Raw genomic sequence first — 20,093 nt, 5'->3', positions numbered from 1 at the left:
CATGAATCCTCTAACAAATCAGAAAACAATCAAACAATAAAAAAAAATTAATCACTACATACCAAGGAAGTTTGAATATTTGAGTGCACTTTGACTAGAGTTTACTACATACCTTGCATTTTTCAGTATAAACCTCGGGTTCATATTGATGTTTGTGCTGGTCTCTGTTACCAAAAACGAGATAGTAGAGCACTATTAGTGTTTGATGGGCAAAATATGTCTTTCATTGTGATAGACTATTTCTAAGTCATATGTGTTGTTTCTTGCTATTGTCAAGCAATCTTTGTTTTCCTCGAGACTATGAACAAAATTATCTACCATTTTTGCTAATGATAAACTTTTGACTTGAACAATGATAAAGTTTATTATTAATCATTATTATAGAAAATTTTCAAACTCATTAGTATTGAATTAAGCTTGATAAACAACAAGTTGATATACAAATAGAAAAATAAAACAAAAATAAGAAATTTTAACCAAGACTCTTAACTATAATGCTCACTAATGAATATCCCGTAAATATACTTAAATACAAATCTTAAAAGGAAAAACTGATTATAAAATTATTTTAATGCAAAAAAAATTGTAAATAGTAAAAATATTTTTGTGTAGATATTTTGGGTACTTATACTGCTGTGTTTAGAACTTGCATCCATTCGAAGGTACAATATTTTTGTTACTAAATAGTCCTTTAAATTCAACTCACCTGTCAAAGTCTAGTAACCAGCATTAAAAAAACCAATTATTAATGATCTATAAGGTTTTTTCAATTGCATGAATGTACCTAAAAAATCTCAGTGCCCATAAAGAGGAGTAATTTCTTGTATGGCCTTGCACTATTCTCTAGTTCACAATTTGATTGTGGCATTTTGTTTGAAGCAAAGCTTTATATTATCCTACATGGGTTTGATATGCAATTTCCAGCCATCGTATTTAGTGCCATGAATTTAATTTGCACTTTCAGCCACTATATAAACCACTACAAGTATGATTATGATTTCAAACCCTAACACCCAGCTGTAGTAGGTTATATCTAATGGTATTTAGTGGTTGATGCCCAAGTACAAAGGATTTCAACAACACTTTTTGATGATTTTGGGGGTCTGGTAAGCATTTCATGGGCAGGAATCTTGCGATGTGACACTTTTCTTGCATGTACTCTCATAATTTAGTGATGAAAATGGCTATGTAAATTTTATATCTCAATAGTTTTGATCTATATGACCCACTAAAAGTATGATTATGATTTCAAACCCTAACACCCAGCTATAGTAGGTTATGTCTAATGGTATTTAGTGGTGGATGCCCAAGTACAAAGAATTTCAACAACACTTTTTGATGATTTTGGGGGTCTGGTAAGCATTTCATGGGCAGGAATCTTGTGATGTGACACTTTTCTTGCATGTACTCTCACAATTTAGTGATGAAAATGGCTACGTAAATCTTATATCTCAATAGTTTTGATCTATATGATGATGTTTAAATCATGGAATCCATCAGTGGTTTGACATTGGTTTTCACTTTTCATTTGTCCATGTAGATGGTTCCATTGCTGAACAATTGTTTCACTGGCATCATGTCTAGTTTACATGGAAGACTCAATCACTTAAATTCTCCTCATTGGATGCTAATAGTAATAATCTCACTAGTCACTGTGCATGAGCTAGTATAATTATAATATGGTTCATTGGTTCAATATATCTCAAAGTTTGTCATTTTTTCACTTAATCATTATCATAACACAATTGTTGTTCCTCCATATCGATATTAGTTATGAGTGTTGTATGCTTATTATTTCTCAGTCATATGTTGATTGATGTCCTCTTGAATATTTATGTTTATTGATACAACTTCTAATTTGTGTATCATCCTATTACATAGTAATCATGGACCATCATTGGATATACATATGATCATTGATCAATTATCACTCAATTTTTGGTCTTCATAGTAGCTATCATACTTATCAGCACTTGGGAACCAGAATACCCATTAAGGTTTCCTCATTTTCTATTATGCATCACTCCATATTGATTTAGTAATTGGTTCATTAACTAAATCACTTCTTCTCATGATGTTGATGTGTATTGACTACTCTTCAACTTCTTCCATGTATGATGCAGATTGATATCTTAGCTACTAGTGAAAATAGTTCTAAATGATGATTTATCCATATTTGTGATTCTCTAATATGACGATTTATGCATAGTTGTGCATATCAATATATTCTAGTAATGGAACTGGAAATTGTTGAGGAGAAAGACCAAGATTTCATACATAAGCTCAAAATGTAATACTAAGGTCAAAAATTGGACAAGGAGCTAGAAGTGGGCTCTCAAGGAGGTTGGAATTTAGAAGGGGAGCTAGAAATGTTTCTTAGCTTGACCAAATTTTAGGAAATGAGCTAGAAATGAGGAAGGTTTTTGCCTAAGATGTTCATTTATCTGGAACTTGATTTTTCAATTGAATGTGCAAAAATCCTTAAGCATTCCCTTGTTCTATATAAGATTCTTAAATACTTTTGTCTTTAACATTTGCATCTTTCTATCCCACTTGACTTACAAATTTAAGGAATTTCCACCGCTACTCATGCTTTTAGTTTGACTTGGTTCACAATTTCTACATTTCCATGACCCACCTTGATGACTCTCTAGTCAATGTCTCCATGACACTTTGTGGGAAACTTGTTAACAACTTCCTTGGTGATTTTCTTGATACTTTCTACCATTTTCTTCCAATCCTTGATGAATCTTAGATCGTGGGTTAATGACTCACTCACTTCGTAAGGAGAGGACCTAGAGGCCAAAGTAACTACCCCAACTAAGCCTAAAATGACCATACTAGTAGGCAAGTGAGGGGGTCCCCATTTGCAATGGGGAAATATATGAAAAGGTCACAACACTACTATTATACACACACCGATTTAGAGTGGCCTTTTTTTGTTTCTACTATTTTGTAGGCTCTTCCCTTACCTTTCTATTAATCATTGTACTAGCTTAGAAATTAATCTTCTCAGGTTCACCCCATGCTTCAATTAAGCCCACTTTTTTCTATTCTCTTTGTCGCATGACTTTAGCTATTTTTCTTCACTCCCTTGCTATTGTACTTGCTATACATTCTGTTTCTTTTAATCTATTTCTAGTTATTTTTGCTAGACATTGGTATAATTTCTTGGATTAGGACAAAATAGATTTTATTAAAATTTATAAAATAAGCATATGTTTGCATGTTATTCGTTGCTAGTCTTTGCATTAGAGTGTTGTGTGCATCATCTCTTCGCTCTTGCTTGCTATTGAAATGCATCCTCAACTAGTCCTCCTTTTGAATCTCTTCTCAAACCAGCAAGTGCCACCTATAGACTTGATCCACTATGTTGTTGATCACTCTTCTACCACATTCAAATTTGTTGAGTGATTTGTATTATGTTTAGTAGATGTATTCTTGTTTTAAGCTATAGACAATGAATCAAAAATATGCAAGTATTATGTCAGTGCTTAACAATTCAGTTAATTGTCCTACGACAAGTTTTCCTAGTTTGCTTGTATTATATTTGATGTACGTTCCAGCTTGTTGACTTATTCTTGGTCATTCATGGTCGTTAACAAAGTTTTTGCCTTTTTTCTTTTTGTCTTTGCATTCTAATGTAGGATGTTACAAAAGAAAGGTTAGGTTATGATCCATTGGAAGTAAATCATGAGAATATGGTCTGCTTTGCAATGGAAGAGCCACAGGTCAGTCATAATGATACACTTGAAAATTGATGCCGATTTCTTGATTCACTCATTTTGTTCTTCACTAGTAGGAGTAAAAGATAATATTGCATTGCTATTTACATTGCTTGTTTAAATTATTTGTTAGTGTACTAGTTATATTGTTCTCCATTTCTAAGTGTCATGATATGTTCTTTTGATGCTTATTTTGTGCAGACAATGGCTTCCTATTCAGTATCTGATGTAGTTGCAACATATTACCTTTACATGACATATGTACACCCTTTTATCTTTTCTTTAGCAACAATAATCCCTATGCCCCTTGATGAAGTTTTATGCAAAGGCAATGGAACTCTTTGTGAAATGTTGCTTATGGTTCAGGTGACTAATCCAAGCTAGATCTTATAATGCTTAAATGCTTTCTTCAAGTCATAGATTTTCATTCCAAAATAATCTGTTTATTTTCTTTAGTGATTTCATCCTTTTTTTTCATAGGTTTTTTGAAAGGTGTAATGGATGCTGTTGCTTATTCCTTCAGATATGGTAAGTTTGAATGACACTTTAATTTGATTTTTAAATTCAATTGTGTAAATATTTTTAGCATCATCATTTTGGATCAAATGAATTTATGGTTTAGCATCAATGTTTTGGATCAAACAAATGTGTGGTTTAACATCAATGTTTTGGATCAAATGAATTTGTGGTAAGCATAATCTTGTAGCTACATCAACATTAATCTATTTGAAAAATAAATTTTTTGTTTTTCAATTTGATTGTGTATGGTATTTTTAGGATCAATGTTTCGGATCACACTACAAGATCCATCATCAAGAGACCAGAATGCAAGAGTGAAGTGTAACAGATGATTTTGTGCAGGAGGTGGAAGTGCTGGTGGTCCCATTGGGGGGCATTTACCACATCAAGGTTCATGTCAACCAATTGGAGGTACGGAATCTAGTTTCAACTTTGCTAGTCTTGAAAATCTAGCAAGCCAGACTTTAGTTGGAGGTCTGCTATCTCAAACTGGGTTTTTGACTAAAGTAATCATGTATATTTGCTAGCTTTTCTTTGATAGGTAGGAAATATTGATAGTTGTAGAAATCTATGGAAAATGATTTTTGAACATTCGACTGAAGTTTGTATTAATGTGTTATGGTAGTTGCGTAATCAAGGATTGAGTCAAAGCCTATGGGATGGGAAATTAAATCATATTATTGGCTCCAAGAATCAATTTCTGTGTATTCAAATATGATGTATCTTCTTTTGAGCTTGCTATTCCTCATTGAATACTAGAGATTGTCAAAATCAAATGTGTTTAAGCTAGATTTGAGATTGTGTTGGATAATCTTGCCACACATCTTAGATTTAAGTTTTGTGTTTTTTTGAAAATTATTCAGGATTAGGCAATAAAAACCCAATAATCTAAAAGAATGCTACAACAACACATTACCAACTAATCAATATTATTATTAATTAAGTGTAAACTTAGTCCCATCACAAATAAAGATACTAATAAAGATACTCATTGTATTCAGGTGATGTTTCCATCTCTACCATCACCTATCATTATTTGCAACAACTTACACATATTCACTAGTACGTTGTGATCCTGTTACACCAAACATTTGGAATCAAATTACTTGAGCAGATTACAGATTCACACTGAATGATATTTCTCATCAATGCTTTAGCAATATAAATTGTAGAATTGACTATAAAGAAGCAAAGATTGAGTTTCATAGTCAATATTAAGGCATTTTTATATCTCAAATCACATGTATAGGAATGAGAAATTTTATAGTTCTGGATCCACATTAGCTCTCCAAGTGGTAGGCAGCAAGCCTCTATTTCCCATTGTGACTAGTAATTCAACTATGCTTTTCAAACCTCTAATTTTGTAATCTAGCACCAACCTTAAGAGCCGTCCACGTGATCTATGTTGTTTAAATCTCTCTCACATATTTCTTATTTATTTGTTGCTATTGTCAGTCCTAATTGTAGGGATAGATTTATCAATTCATCCCTTGTACCACAGTTATCCTAGTATAGCCATGACAATCAAACAATGAAGGCTGAACTTCTTTTGAGATTCTCATGCACGACTCTAAATACATTCTTGTCACATTAAATGAATAGACAACTATTGTTGCTAAGAACACATTTTTAGTCTACTAGTCTTTTGTTTGTTTATGATCCATAGTGTTAGTTTATAGTTAATAAATTACAATATTAGCTTATCCACCATCTGTGAGCATCATCTAATTGCAATGAGTGCTAAGTGTTCCATTCATTCTCATGAGAGATGAGTCCTTGTGAACTATTACTCATGAAACATGGGTCAATGAGTTTGACTTAAAATCTACAAAGTTGAATCTGCATAGCAATATCATAATTTGACTTGCTGTGGAAAAATTTTATGCCTTCAGATTTAATGCTTGGAGGTCTTTGTTTTATCTTCTCTTTGATAAATTGTTGGGCATATTTGAATTAGGCACATGTTACAGGTTGTCAACTTTATTAACACTTATATGACAATCTTTTGCAAGAGAAATTTTAGAAATAGATATATATCAACTTGTTCAACTTCTTTTGGGAGGTCAATCATAACCCCAACCATAGTATCAACAACCCCATCTATACAAAGACTACTAGTTTTTATTCCTTCATTCTTAGGCTGTTAAGGGTTAGCATCAAACATTTGTGGATAGAACTTATGGTTACCTATATTCAAGCCTCCCAAAACTTCTAAACAACAAGTAAATAGATTTTCATGTAATTCAACCTCAATTTCTTGAGGGATATTTATCTTGGGCTCTGAGAAACTTGTAATTTTGCATTCATATGAAGGAGATTCATTCTTGGATCTTTCATTTTATGAACTTTACCTATCAAGGATAGGAGTTGTTGCAGAAAAGATCAAAGTTGAGGAGAGGTCAAACCCTTCTTGATTAGCATATTTGTGGCCAAGCAAGAGCCCTATAATTAGAGCTTTAAACATTCTAAAATTTCTTTTTGTAGCATATTTTGAATTTCATAATTTTTAAAGGACATAAGTAATAACCCTTTGTAACACCACTATACAAAATATAACATGAATGTTAAATCTCTTGCACCATACATCAACAATCCTTTCATCTAGAATCTTTCTTGTAGGGAGTTTGCTATAGTCTAAAGTAATAAAAACGGATAGCCACATTCTTTAATTTATCCTGTTCTCTATCTAACATAGAGACCATATCAGAACTTAGAACAACCACAAGGGATTTAGGGTCAGAAGAAGGGGGCTTAACATCTCCTTTAGCTTATTTACCTTCATCAAGCCTTTCATCCTCTCTAACATTGAACCTTTTCTGACTATGGAACAATCACTACCACATCCTCTAATAAAATATCATGGAAAGATTAACTTTCTTCTCTACCAATTATAGCATCCAATGCACTCTTAGCCATGGGGGCCTTAGGAGCTCCACTAAAGGCCCTGTTACTGCTGGAAATTAAAAGATGGGTACATTCAGTTGCCTTAGTGGAGTATCAATAAAAAAAAGAACAAAACAAAAGATTCAAATAAAAGTGGGAGAAGACATAAGTGAAAGCATCAAAACAAAGGAGAACCTTGGAACCCAAAATGAAAGCCTAGAGAACTAATGACTAGGATAAATGGGAACCAAGAGGATGAAAGAGGTAGGAGATCTTTGCAGATAAATTTTGAAAGACTGCTTATTCCTTTTTCACTTCACAGAGCTTACCATAAAGTTAGGACAGTTACCCATTTTGTGTAGCAACCTTGTTTTGACCCTGTAGATGTACTTGGAAAAATGCAACATCCTTATTAAACTATTAGATACTGTAAACAATATAGTGCATGTTGACTGAGTAGATAACATTTTTACTAACCATCATTTACTAGATGCTGGCCTTAGCTTGTGGCTCTTTTGTTTAGGAACAGTGGAGTACTCACATTTTAGATGTTTTTTTGGTCCAGTAAACGCCACAATGCAACAAATTTGGAGGAGGTGATGCCCACAAATATATCTAACATGTTCACCTTAGAAAAATCTTCATTATCTTGTTTTATTGTTGTAGAACTAAGATGGTGGCATTTTCTTTTAGTACAAAACAAGTTTGTTGTCCTCACTGTAGTTATGATTGATCATAACATATTTTGAAATGTTGCCAATCTGATATAATAATGTGAAGGAACAAGCACGGGTAGATTCTGTAGAAATATTCCTCTTTGTAATCATGGATAACATATAATTATATTTTTTTGGTTTTCTTCAAACTTGATAAGAGTTGTGAAAGAATCATGAAAGAGAGGTGCTTATACTTTCTACATTTCTATTAACTAGTTTTGGTTTGTTTGAAGCTGAACTATGATGATTATTTTGAATTTGCATTCCTTTTGGTGCTTAGATTCTCCTATCATACTAAAGGAAATTAATACTTTGCAGCTTATAATACATCAAGCAATTGAAATTTCAGTTGAGAGAATCTCCTCAACCTTACTGATTTTTTTAAACAGTTCCATTTGTGTGATAGAGTTTATATTATTATTTAACTAACTCAAAGTGCTAGTGAAATATGTATGCTGATAAAATATTTCATAGATGATAATAATTGTATTAAAAAATTGATGGTTTTCATTTACTTGACATGTTTCCTTTGTATGCATTTCTATTATCATAACATCTTTTCAAGAATTCACTAGCACTATTATTGACAACTTTTGTCAGCCAAATTTGCTAGACTTTTTATTGTATCAGACACAAAAGTGATTTTCTTACTTGTTTACATTTACTCACTATCTCTAATTACCATGGAATTTGCACTAAGAACCATGTTTACAAAGGTATCATGTAATAATCACCCTTTTCTTATGTCTTTCAGATGTTTATGCATTGGAAAAACAATGTGAATAAAAATAATTTTTTGGATGATTAATTTATTTTAGCCATATTTTAGATGTTATATGACTTCAAATTGATTGTGTTAACAATGGTATGAACTGGTTCTGACTAAATTATATAGGTTAGGAGAGTATTAAGTGTGTCTAGAGCTCTTATGATTCTTGGTAGCTTGATCATAATTTCAGTAGAGTTGTTGCAATGGTAGACTGTAGTGTGTGCACTTCTTTCTGCATTCTCGCTAATAGGGTATATCTCAACCTTGTCTTTTTAGCAAGTACAAGAATAATCAAACTTCATTGGCTTAGTGTTACTGTATTATGCTTTACAATTTATGCTCAACAATCTGTAGTGGATATTTTCTTAGTGTTACTATATTATGCTCAACAATTTATGAACAAAGAGATTTAGGATTTTTCTGATACCAATTATTCTGGATATATGATGTATATTTTGATCTTTATTTTTGTAATTTTATAATTTCTCACGGTTATTACTTTATTTCATACCAAGGATTAATGCCCTGTTCGCTCTGCAGTGGACACATGCTACTCTATACAACTTGGTATGCCTATATTAGGGTTAATGTCATACAAATGATAGTGACAGAAAAATAGATTTAGAGATTTATTGATTAGTGTATTGATAAATTTAACAAAAATTAACCATTCCTTTGTGATATTTCTTAATTACCATGTAACATGGTTGAAACATTTTCAATTGATGGCCATTAAATTTAATTTGCAATTAGAATAATATGTCTAATGCAGTCAAGGATATTTGTTTTTGTGAGCCCAGCCTTAGTTGGTGACCACTGACAATTGTAAAGTGTTGTCCAAGATTTTTTAGCCTAATTTTGTGTGAATGGTAGGATTTATATAGAAGGTTGTGACTCTTTCTTCTTTGTTAGTGTTGCCTTAATACATTTAGCCTTGATGTCATGATATGGTTAGGAAGAACTCTCCTACAAGTCAGTTCATCACCACTTAGAATTTTGTGCACTTTTATACTAGACTTGTTATGTAAAGTTTTACATTATGCATAATTGGAATTAGTCCATCTTAAGGGATGCATCATTTAGGTAATCTTGTTTATTGTTCTATGCCTATTTGATTATTTTCCATTAACAGAGGTCTCTTTTGTTAATGGTCACTAAGAATCTTTTTGCATATGTGGTTAAAATGTCTTATCATTATTTTTAGTTCATGAAAATAGATAGAGAAGGTTATATTATAGGAGTATCAATAAACATTGTAAGTCTGTAAGCTTACAAGCTATCAGGGAAGGCTAGGTATCCTAGACCAGACACAATCATGGACAACACTGTAACAATTATTATCTACCAAAAAGTGTCATGACTGCCATGAGGACTAACAAGATCCTAAACAACCATGTCTATCTTAAGAGTAACATACACATCCAAAGATTAATAGGCTTAGAAATTCCTTTCATTATTGACTAAAGTAGATTAAGTTTTAACAATAGCATGACTTAGAAATATCAACATATAATATCAAAATCTGGTTGCATCAGAAGAGGACTATTACAGAGATCTTGAAAGCTGACAAGGGATCTGTAGAAATTTTTTTGGCACTACTTATGATTGGCTGATGAGCTTTTCTCTGTGGAATGATTAATGGGACCGTATCTTCCAAATGAGCAGTTCAAATACTATTCATGTTCAGCAACCTTCATGTGATATGAGATTTGAAGACATATTTGCCCCTAATTTAATTGAATTCTTATGACATCTGACTTAGCTTGATGAAGCAAACACCCCCCAAGTGGTAGCATCTCCCCAACATTGATTGTGGATCTTGGAAAGTGATTTGAGATGACTTCTTGTTTCAGGTATTATTACTTTTATTATTAATATAGAAAATAAATATAGCTTTTATTTTCAACTTTTTCATACTTGCATATTTTCTTTCATTGCACTGTAACTTGATTATTTTTTTGTTCAATAAAATGAGAGCTAAATGGGTCCCTCTTGTATTTGTAAAAAGCAAGACATTACTTGGTACCAAACAATGTTGAGTGCTGGATATATACATAGAAAACTTTGGAGATTATGTCCACATCTGTTGCCTTATTCTACTAAACATAGTGTGTGTGTGTCCACACATATATATATATATATATATATATATATATATATATATATATATATATATATATATATATATATATATATATATATATATATATATATATATATATATATATATATATATATATATATATATATATATATATATATATATATGAGAGGCTACTAACAAGATCTTTACAGTGAATACACCTTGCAGTAATTTCCAAACCATTATTAGGTGAATAAGCTTCTAAATATATATAGAATGGAAGCTATGCACTAATAAATTCAGTGGGCCTAGAGTTTGACAACTGGAACCCTTGCATTGACTACCTGGGTAGGAGCAACAGTAGGTGAAGTGCCTGGAACTACACTCTGTTGCTACTCCATAATGCCTGAGTATCCCTAGTTTTGTTACAGTGACTTGTACCATTTACAATTCTACATGCTTCTTTTTCTTCCTTCCCTCTTGCTGGTTCTCCACTTCACATAAAGTTCTCATCTTAAATACATTCAATTTTGTATTGGTATCCTTAGAGAAAATGTAGAGTTAAGACAATTTATTCCGAGGGAGCAATGTTCTTATGTAGATGTCGAAGAGCTCTCTTTAAGGACTTCCTTGGAAATTTTTGTTAGCTCTGTGTTACTTGAGCTCATATTGGATTAAAACTTGATAATTGTTTGTCCTCTCTATCCTATTGCCTTTATGGTTAGATATTGCAAATGCTCATTATCTCACTCTTATTTTTTGGACTATATATTAATACAAATGCTTGATCCAACTATATTTACAATCATTGAGGACAATGAAAAAGTAAATAAATCACTTGCATAATTATATATGGTTAATTGATAAATTAAAGCAAGAAAATAACAATTAAATAGATAAACATGCTGGAATTGACATCATATATTATGATTCTTGTCACATTAAATGTGGAATCAATTAAATTCAATCCATGGGTACTTGGTGTTGAATTTGATGATATCACCGTGAAGATGTCAGAAGTCTATATGTCATGATACCATAATTTTATAACCTATTAGATGACTGTTACTAACTTGGAAATTTGACTGTAAAACTCCTTGCTAAATTTTTGTTGGTGGATGTGATCTCTGCAAGTGAGCACTTCAACTTTGTGTAGAATTATTACTGTAATTTGTGGATTAGATCTGGCTAAATTCTACTGTTTGGATTTTTCACCACTTTATATGCTCCATGTGATAAGGAACTTGAAGTGTTGAGAAACACCTTTGAGAAATCTGCTGAATTGTGAGGGTTATGATCTCCTTGGTTGGAATCCTAGATGGACTGATTGAGTGATGAACAAAAATCAAACAATAAGCAAGCATGTAGTATGCTCATAGGAAAATGATGCAATGCTAGCATCCATGTGCTCAATGTATGTTTTTTACTCTTGCAGATGATTTATTTGAATTGGTTTTAGTCCCTATACATCATCATAGTGTGCAATTTGGAATAACTTGAACTTTAATTAGCTCAAAATTGCTAGTCAAAATGTAAGCATGGGTTTACAATAAAAATTGACTTGGTGAGTGTACTTGAATAGTCAACTTGGTGACATGACTTGGTGGGGTGACTTGGCGAGCCCACCTGGCGAGTGTACTTGAATAGTTGACTTGGTGAGCTGACCAAGTGATCTAACATGGTGAGTGGGCTTAGAGAAGCAACTCAGTGGGGCAACTTGGCAAGCACACATAATGAGCCAACTTGCCGAGGCAAGGTGGTAAAACCACTAGGTGAGCTGACTTGGTGAGGTTACTTAACGAGTCGACTTGTTGAGGTGACTGGGTGGGGGTGACTTGGTGAGCTTACCTAGGGGGCGGACTTGGTGAGCGAACATAAAGAGTTGACTTTGTGAGCATATTTGAATTGTCAGCTTGGTGAGCTAACTAAGGGAGTCAGCCTGGCGAGTTGACATGGTGAGTTGACTTAAAGTAGCAAGTTGGTGGGGCAAGTGGGGGTGACTTGGTGAGCTGACCTGGAGAGTTGGCCTAGGGAGTAGACTTGGTGAGCATACTTCAATTATCAGCTTGGCGAGCTGACTAGGGGAGTCGGTCTAACGATCTAACATGATGAGTGTGCTTAAAGTGACAACTTGGTGGGGCAAGTTGGTGAGCTGACATAGCGAGGCCACTTAGAGACATGACATGGTGAGCTGACTTGGTGAGCAAGCTCGATGAGCGAACCTAAAGACTGACCTTGATGAGACACTTTGGTGGGGTGACTTGATGACTGAACTCAAAGAGTCAACTTGGCAAGCATACTTGAATAGTCGACTTGGTGGGGCAAGTTGGTGAGCTAGCTTAGTGAGTCCACTTGGTGAGGCAAGATGGTGAGTCAACTTGGTGTGGTGACTTGGCGAGCTGACTTGTTGGGTGGACTTAAAGATTGACCTTGATGAGGTGCTTTGGTGGGGTGACTTGGTGAGAGAACTTAAAGAGTCAACTTTGTGAGTGTACTCAAATAGTTGACTTAGTAACATGACTTGGTAGGCTGGCTTGGCAATTTGACCTGGAATGCATACTTGAACAGTAGACTTGGTGAGCTAACTGAAAGAGTCAACTCATTGAGGTGACTAGGTGGGAGTGACTTGGTGAGCTAACCTAGGGGATGGGCTTGGTGAGAAAACTTAAAGAGTCAACTTGGTGAGAAAACTTAAATTGTCGACTTAGATCGAATAATAAAGGAGGGAATTGAACCTTCACTAAGGCTCACAGTTGTTGAGGTCCACTTCAGCAATGGCCCTTCATGTGAAATTTTTGTCTAAAACCTTTCTAATGAGATAATGTGTTATGAGCTCTTCGTCAATGGGATGGAATGTGAATCCAGGAGGTAGTTGTGCATCACCCATATCATAATAACCATGATATGGGTTATGCACAACTACCTCTTGGATTCATGTTCTATCCCACTGACGAAGAGCTCATAACACATTACCTCATTAGAAAATTTTTAGACAAAAATTTCATAGGAAGGGCCATTGCTGAAGTGGACCTCAATAACTGTGAGCCTCAAAAAATATTTGACCAAGCATTGGTTGAAATTTTGACCAATGCAAGCAGTTTTCTACCAAGCAATGGTCAAAATTTCAACCAATGCCTCACAATTTTCTACCAAGCATTGGTTGAAATTTTGACCAATGCTACCAATTTTCTACCAAGAATTGGTCAAAATTTTGACCAATGCCTTAGAGTTTTCTACCAAGCATTGGTCAAAATTTTGACCAATGCCCAATAGTTTTCTACCAAGCATTGGTCAAAATTTTGACCAATGCTTGGCAAAAAAATGTGTTGGCAATTTCAAAATTTTTTGACCAACCAGTAGGTTGGTTGAATTTTTGACCAATGTGTTGGTTGAATTTGGTCGAAGTTTGGTCAAAAACTAGGTTAAAATTTTGACCAATAAAGATCAAAAAATGAGCCCAAATATACTAGTGATTGATTACTTTCTTGTACTTAATTGATTTGGATAATTCCTACTGGAGATTAGGATTGAGTATAGGTCCTATTTTCTTCCTATTCAATGATTTATGCCCTCTTTACAACCTAACATTGTCATAGACTTGAACTCCTTCTGCTTCTTCTATCTGAAATCCCAAGGCAACTATTTTGAAAATGTCCATGCAATACCATTGATATTTTTTGTGCTATGGATAATGAGGATGCTATTTTATCTACACAGAGAGTCAAACATTAGTCAAACTACTCAAAAAGTGAAAATTCCCTACTAATAGCTAGTTTTGCATACTAGGGCACTTGCATAGGATGAGTTAGTGCACACCTTATTTTACTCTAAAGTGGCTAAGTGTGCAGTCATGCACTAGTGCACATGTGCACCTTGAATAGGTGCACATGGTGCACAACTGAGCACATGTGCACCTTGAATAGGTACACATGGTGCACAACTATGCACATGCACATCAACATGTTTGTGCAACAAGGGGGGGAAGCATTGTGCACATCCCTGGAGTAGAGTGAAGTGTTCTTGTGCATACTTTGCACAAATCTGCATGTGTGCAAGTGCACACATGCACACTTCATGCACTATGAAGTCTATATGTGCACTGCATTCATTGTGAAGTCTATCCTTGATTTTCTTCTTCTCTCTAATTACTTGATCCTCCCTAGTCAGAGAACAGGGTTTGCCCTAGAGCCTGGGGAGTGTCCAAAATGATTAAGGCTTCGGACTAGATGCCTCATAGGGAATTTTTAAACTAGGGGGTCCCCATTTTGTGACTCAATATGGGGCATGCATTGTGAGGCCACAACAATACCATAGATTCAAAATAATTCATTGAGTTAGCCTTGAGGCTTTCCTAATTGATTACAATAGCATTATTGACTCATAGTCTATGTAACTTCTCACATGTGTGACACTAGGTCTTGACATCATCATTAGATTGTCTTATGTCACTGGCTAATCACACATCTCCAGATTATATATTTGTAAGAAGATATAATACAAACATTAGAAACCACTTCTCAGGTACTCTGTCTCTATACCGCTGTTTATAAATTAGGCATATCTTTCATACATCTTTGACTTAAGTATTGTGTGTTGAACCTTAACATCAAGAAACTATATTGAACATTTCCATAAACATACATCACGAGAAAATCAAAACATTGTCCATACAACTAAAATCTATATCTTTTGATTTGTCATATTTCACAAACTTACTGCTATGTTGTCATCAATGACAAAAATAGTCATGAATGTAACATATCAATAATCTCCAATGCTTAGGATACTCCCCCAAAGGAATACCATCAACATTTATGATAACAAGATTTTGACACTAGGTGGTGTACTAAATGTTATGTATTTATTGTTCGTGGGACAATAGTGAGTTGGGTTTCTCGGTTATAGAAGGTGAATGCTCTAGAGGCAGAGTATGTTGCTACTATAGAGGTAGCTAAGGAGATGATATGGATTTAATTTTTCATGGAAGAAATGGGACATCCATAGAGCAATAATGATCTATATACTGATAGTCAAAATACGATTCATCTTGCCTATAATTTTTCTTTTCATTCAAAGACAAAAAACATATAATTACAACACAATTTCATTCGGTCAATTTTTGATGATGGACGGGTAAAAAATTAACAAGATACTTCCTAATGATAATCTAGCAGATATATTTACAAAGGTAGTGGAAAGGGAGAAGTTGAACTCCTCTTTAGCTTTAGTTGGTCTTCTAGATTGGACAAAATAAATGAACAATTGAGTCTAGGGTTGTTCAGTCCAATGGTAGCTTTCTGTAGTAGCGATATTGATACAAGATTAGTCTCTAGGTGGGAGATTATTGTCTAGTGTGGAGCTTAATCAATCCCCAAGTGGGAGATTTTCAGTTTGTGGTGATTGATCAAGGAATTATTATACACTCTTCATACTTTATCAACAATTTTTGGGCTGATATAGTGTAACTAAATATTACCCTAAAGACAAAAAAAATATTGTATAAAATGTATTAGGGTTAGGGATTTCATAAGTGTGTGATGCAATAATAGCTTCTTGCAGTAGTATTGAGTTGTGAGAGATTACAAATTGTAATCAGGTTGTAATCATGAGATAATAAAAATATTGGACTTGGTATTTGGTGGACATATGGTAGAGATTGGGTGAATCATGTTAAATCTTTGTGTCTTGTGTTCTCTTCCATGCGCATTATTATTTTTTGTTATTGAATATATTTGCATGCAATTGTTACTTCTATCTGTTTAAATATTGGCAATCTTGCATCACCCAAAAATACATGTCTTTTTTTGTTTCTTTTGTTTTACAACTATATGTCAGATAGTCTATATTGGAAAAAACTTGTTTGTTATTTCTAGATTCAATGAGATTGGATTCATAGTATGGACATATCATGGATCATTACGCTAAGTGCACATAATCTTATATGCTATTTGATGGAAGTTATGCTTCATCTTCTCAGGTGTTGTTGTCCTATGTTACTCTACATGTGATTCCGAGTGTTTAATTCAGCAAGGTTCTATATTTAAGAGTTAGCTTACACACTCTTGGATCTAGGTAGTTGGTTAATGTGTGGGTCTATACTTGAGGCCACATACTATTATCTCATGTATTACGTATCTAGTTATTAATTCATTGAGTTCCAATCCTATAATTTAATGTACACTTTCTATTATTGGAGATTGTGAATTCTATGTTGACCTATGTGTGTTGATGGCTATTTATATAATTTCCAAGAGTTTTATAAGGAATCACTCAAGTATTCAAGTAGTAGCATGGTAGTATCATTCAAGAGGATACTTAGGGGAAGCTTGGATAACAAACTTTGGCTTGTAATATGAAATGTATTTGGTCGTAACTAAGAAGGCCTTACAACCTAGCATATAATATATTTGATTTTGCTAGTTTTCTTATAAATATATGGAATGCATGGAGACAATTTAGTATAATTGAATCTCTCTTGATAATAAAGTGCTTTTCTTTCAATTATATCTTGTGTACTTCTATTATGTTGTATTTTTTGGGGCTTGGTTATCTCCTTCGGGAACACAACTACCTTGTATTGCATTTGATGTTATTACAACGAGAGGTTGATCTTGTTAGTAGCTTTTTAGAGAGTGGTTGGATCTGATAGTTTATGATCTAATCTTGGTTAAGCTTGGAGAGCTTGTGAAGACTTGAAATTCTTGATTATGAGATGACAAATTGAGGTACTGCCTCGTAATTACAGAGGAATTTATTCAAGTTTTATTAGAATCCTATTAAATGTTAGCATGAATACTGATGATATTCCTATGGTGGAGTATCCTAGAACTATTGGAGCATGATTCAATGATTATATGTTGCATTCATTATAGAGTTTTTCATTTATGTCAACATACTAGTTATTCTATGAGGACTAAGTGAACAATAGTCATAGTCTGAAATCAGACAATTCAAAGATTGAATATCATCTTATGTGCATGAGGTAATATGTTATAGAGCATGCCTATATTTTTCAGTTAAGAGCATGTACATAAATATGAAATTGGGATAGTGTTATGATAGATTTGGTGAAGGAAGCTTTTAGACAACATCTATGGACAAAGGGTACTGATGTTTTGATTATATCTCCTAATAGATATGGAAGCTAGTTGAGGAACCCTAGAAAAAGGTTGAAGACATGCATAATATGCCTTGGTTAACCAAACATACTCAGATGATCAGTGAGTGTAAAGTTATGAAGATTGCGAGTTGATAGATTGCTTGTAATTAAGAAAAGATATAATATTGAATGTAACATGTAATGTAATATTTTAAGTTGGTCCTATATTATTATTGTAAATTGGAAAAGCCTCAAGGATAAATAAATAACTTAAACTATGACTTGGTATAAAGAAAAAGACATTTTCTTGGATGGAAAATATGATATGTGGTCATCTATTTGATTTATTGTGTGAGCTTACATGTGAATGTCTCTTGGATCAAAGAAGTAATTGGTGTAGTTGAAGCATAATGAGCTTACAAGGAACTACATTTGGAAAATATGTTTTTTTTGGATAGTATTTTATGTACACTTATATTATTTAGAGAGGATTGTACTAAAGCTATTTGGACAATGGGTTCCCTTGTCTTCCTCTCAAATCCTAATAGGATTGGTACTATTGTCTTATGAGTTGAAAATATTTTAATAACCTTTTGAAAAGGAAAATTATCTAGGCATTAGCTAAAAAAAATAATAGACACATTAACACAAATCAAAAGGACCAACTAACAAGACCCTGCAACATCTTCTTCTCTTTAAACTCTACAATGTTCAGGTTGGTATACCTAGGAATTTACTCTCTCTTTCTTTACATTTCTCAATTTCCAACATGAAAATCCCCTATAGTAGAGGATTGGCCTTAATTCTTATAATCCTAGGATTGCAAGAGAGATGATAAATAGCTAATCCATCAAACCCTAAAACTCCATGGATCAAGTATAGGCTCGCTTTTTAAATCTTCAGCAATAAAACTTAAAGGTTGATTTATTAAAGATTATACCATATAGACATTCCTAACTATATCAACTTTAATATATGGCCAATGCCTTATCTATTGGGAAATTATCTCAAAGGAATTTGACATTTACTATCAGATCAAGCTTAACACTTTGTGAGAAGAATATAAATATTCATTCCTAGATCTCATTCTTATCAAAATCTTCATTGAAAACCAAGGAATTCTTGCAACTTACATCAAGAACTTACATAACTTATTTAGGTTATTAGAAAAATTTAAACTAAAAATATAATTCAAAATGAATTAAAACTAAGACTTAGTGAACTTTTGTATTAATGCTCAAAGAATTAAGTGGTGAGAAAAGAAGAGACAAGATCTAAAATGTACAACCAACTTTCTGCATCTTTGTATTACTTTCTTCGAAAATAAACAATTCAATGTTGACTACTATCAGAGAAAATATCAATTAGATCAAAAACTTGTTAAATCTTACTTCTTTCATTCTCTCTTTTGGAAAAAACATATACAATATATATGGACAGACTAATAAAATGAATAGGACTTGTTCAACAAAATGATTATTGAACCCCTTCTCTATCCTTGGGAATTCATTTATATAGCATGAGTTGGAACAAGCTTCAAGAATAGAAGGAAAAGGATAATTGTCCTTGTGGCAAAAAGGTTATACTAAAGATAAAAAGTCACCATCCTCATAGCACAAGAAAACTAAAAAATATTTGTGCTATTTTCTATTTTATATGAAGTATTGTCTGATCAAATTCTTCGTGGTGGGGTAGGGGCTTGTTCTATTTTGTCTATTTCTTGTTTCTCAACAAATTTTTATGATTTTATTTCATCCTTTTTCTCCCCTTCAGATGGTGGGGCCACCTTTCCCCCTTCCTTTTTTCTTTCATCTAATTCTCTATCTTCTTTAGTTTGTGATTGGATGTCCCCCTCTATCTCTTCCACTAATACCTGAATACCTTTTTCAATCAACTCTTTTTCTTTAGTGACTGTGGATTTGTCCATTGATTTAATCTTTGATGACATCTGTAAAAGTTTTGAAGCTAGAGAATATTCTACCATCTACTTATTGAAAACTATGTCATTTGGTCAGTCAAAATTAGGATTTATTTCTCCCTCTTCAAATATCTTTTCCAAATTTCTTTATTTCCTCAAGATCTTGGTGGAAAGAATCAAATAATATTTGGACGTTACCTACTTCTTTGATAGTTTTAGCAAATCAGATATAGTTTTCTTTTTTGACAACATCATTCATCCTTATACTCATTATTTCTTTGAATTCATTTCCCCATTCCTCTTTATCTTTAATGTTACCAAGGCCTTTCAACACATGAAAAAAAAATTAAAGGTCCTACTGAGATATTTGGAAAAACTTGT

This window comes from Cupressus sempervirens, chromosome 1, assembly GCF_028749045.1.
Source record: "Cupressus sempervirens isolate cs-2001-9-10 chromosome 1, ASM2874904v1, whole genome shotgun sequence".
Taxonomy (NCBI): domain Eukaryota; kingdom Viridiplantae; phylum Streptophyta; class Pinopsida; order Cupressales; family Cupressaceae; genus Cupressus; species Cupressus sempervirens.
This window is presented reverse-complemented; position numbering follows the sequence as displayed.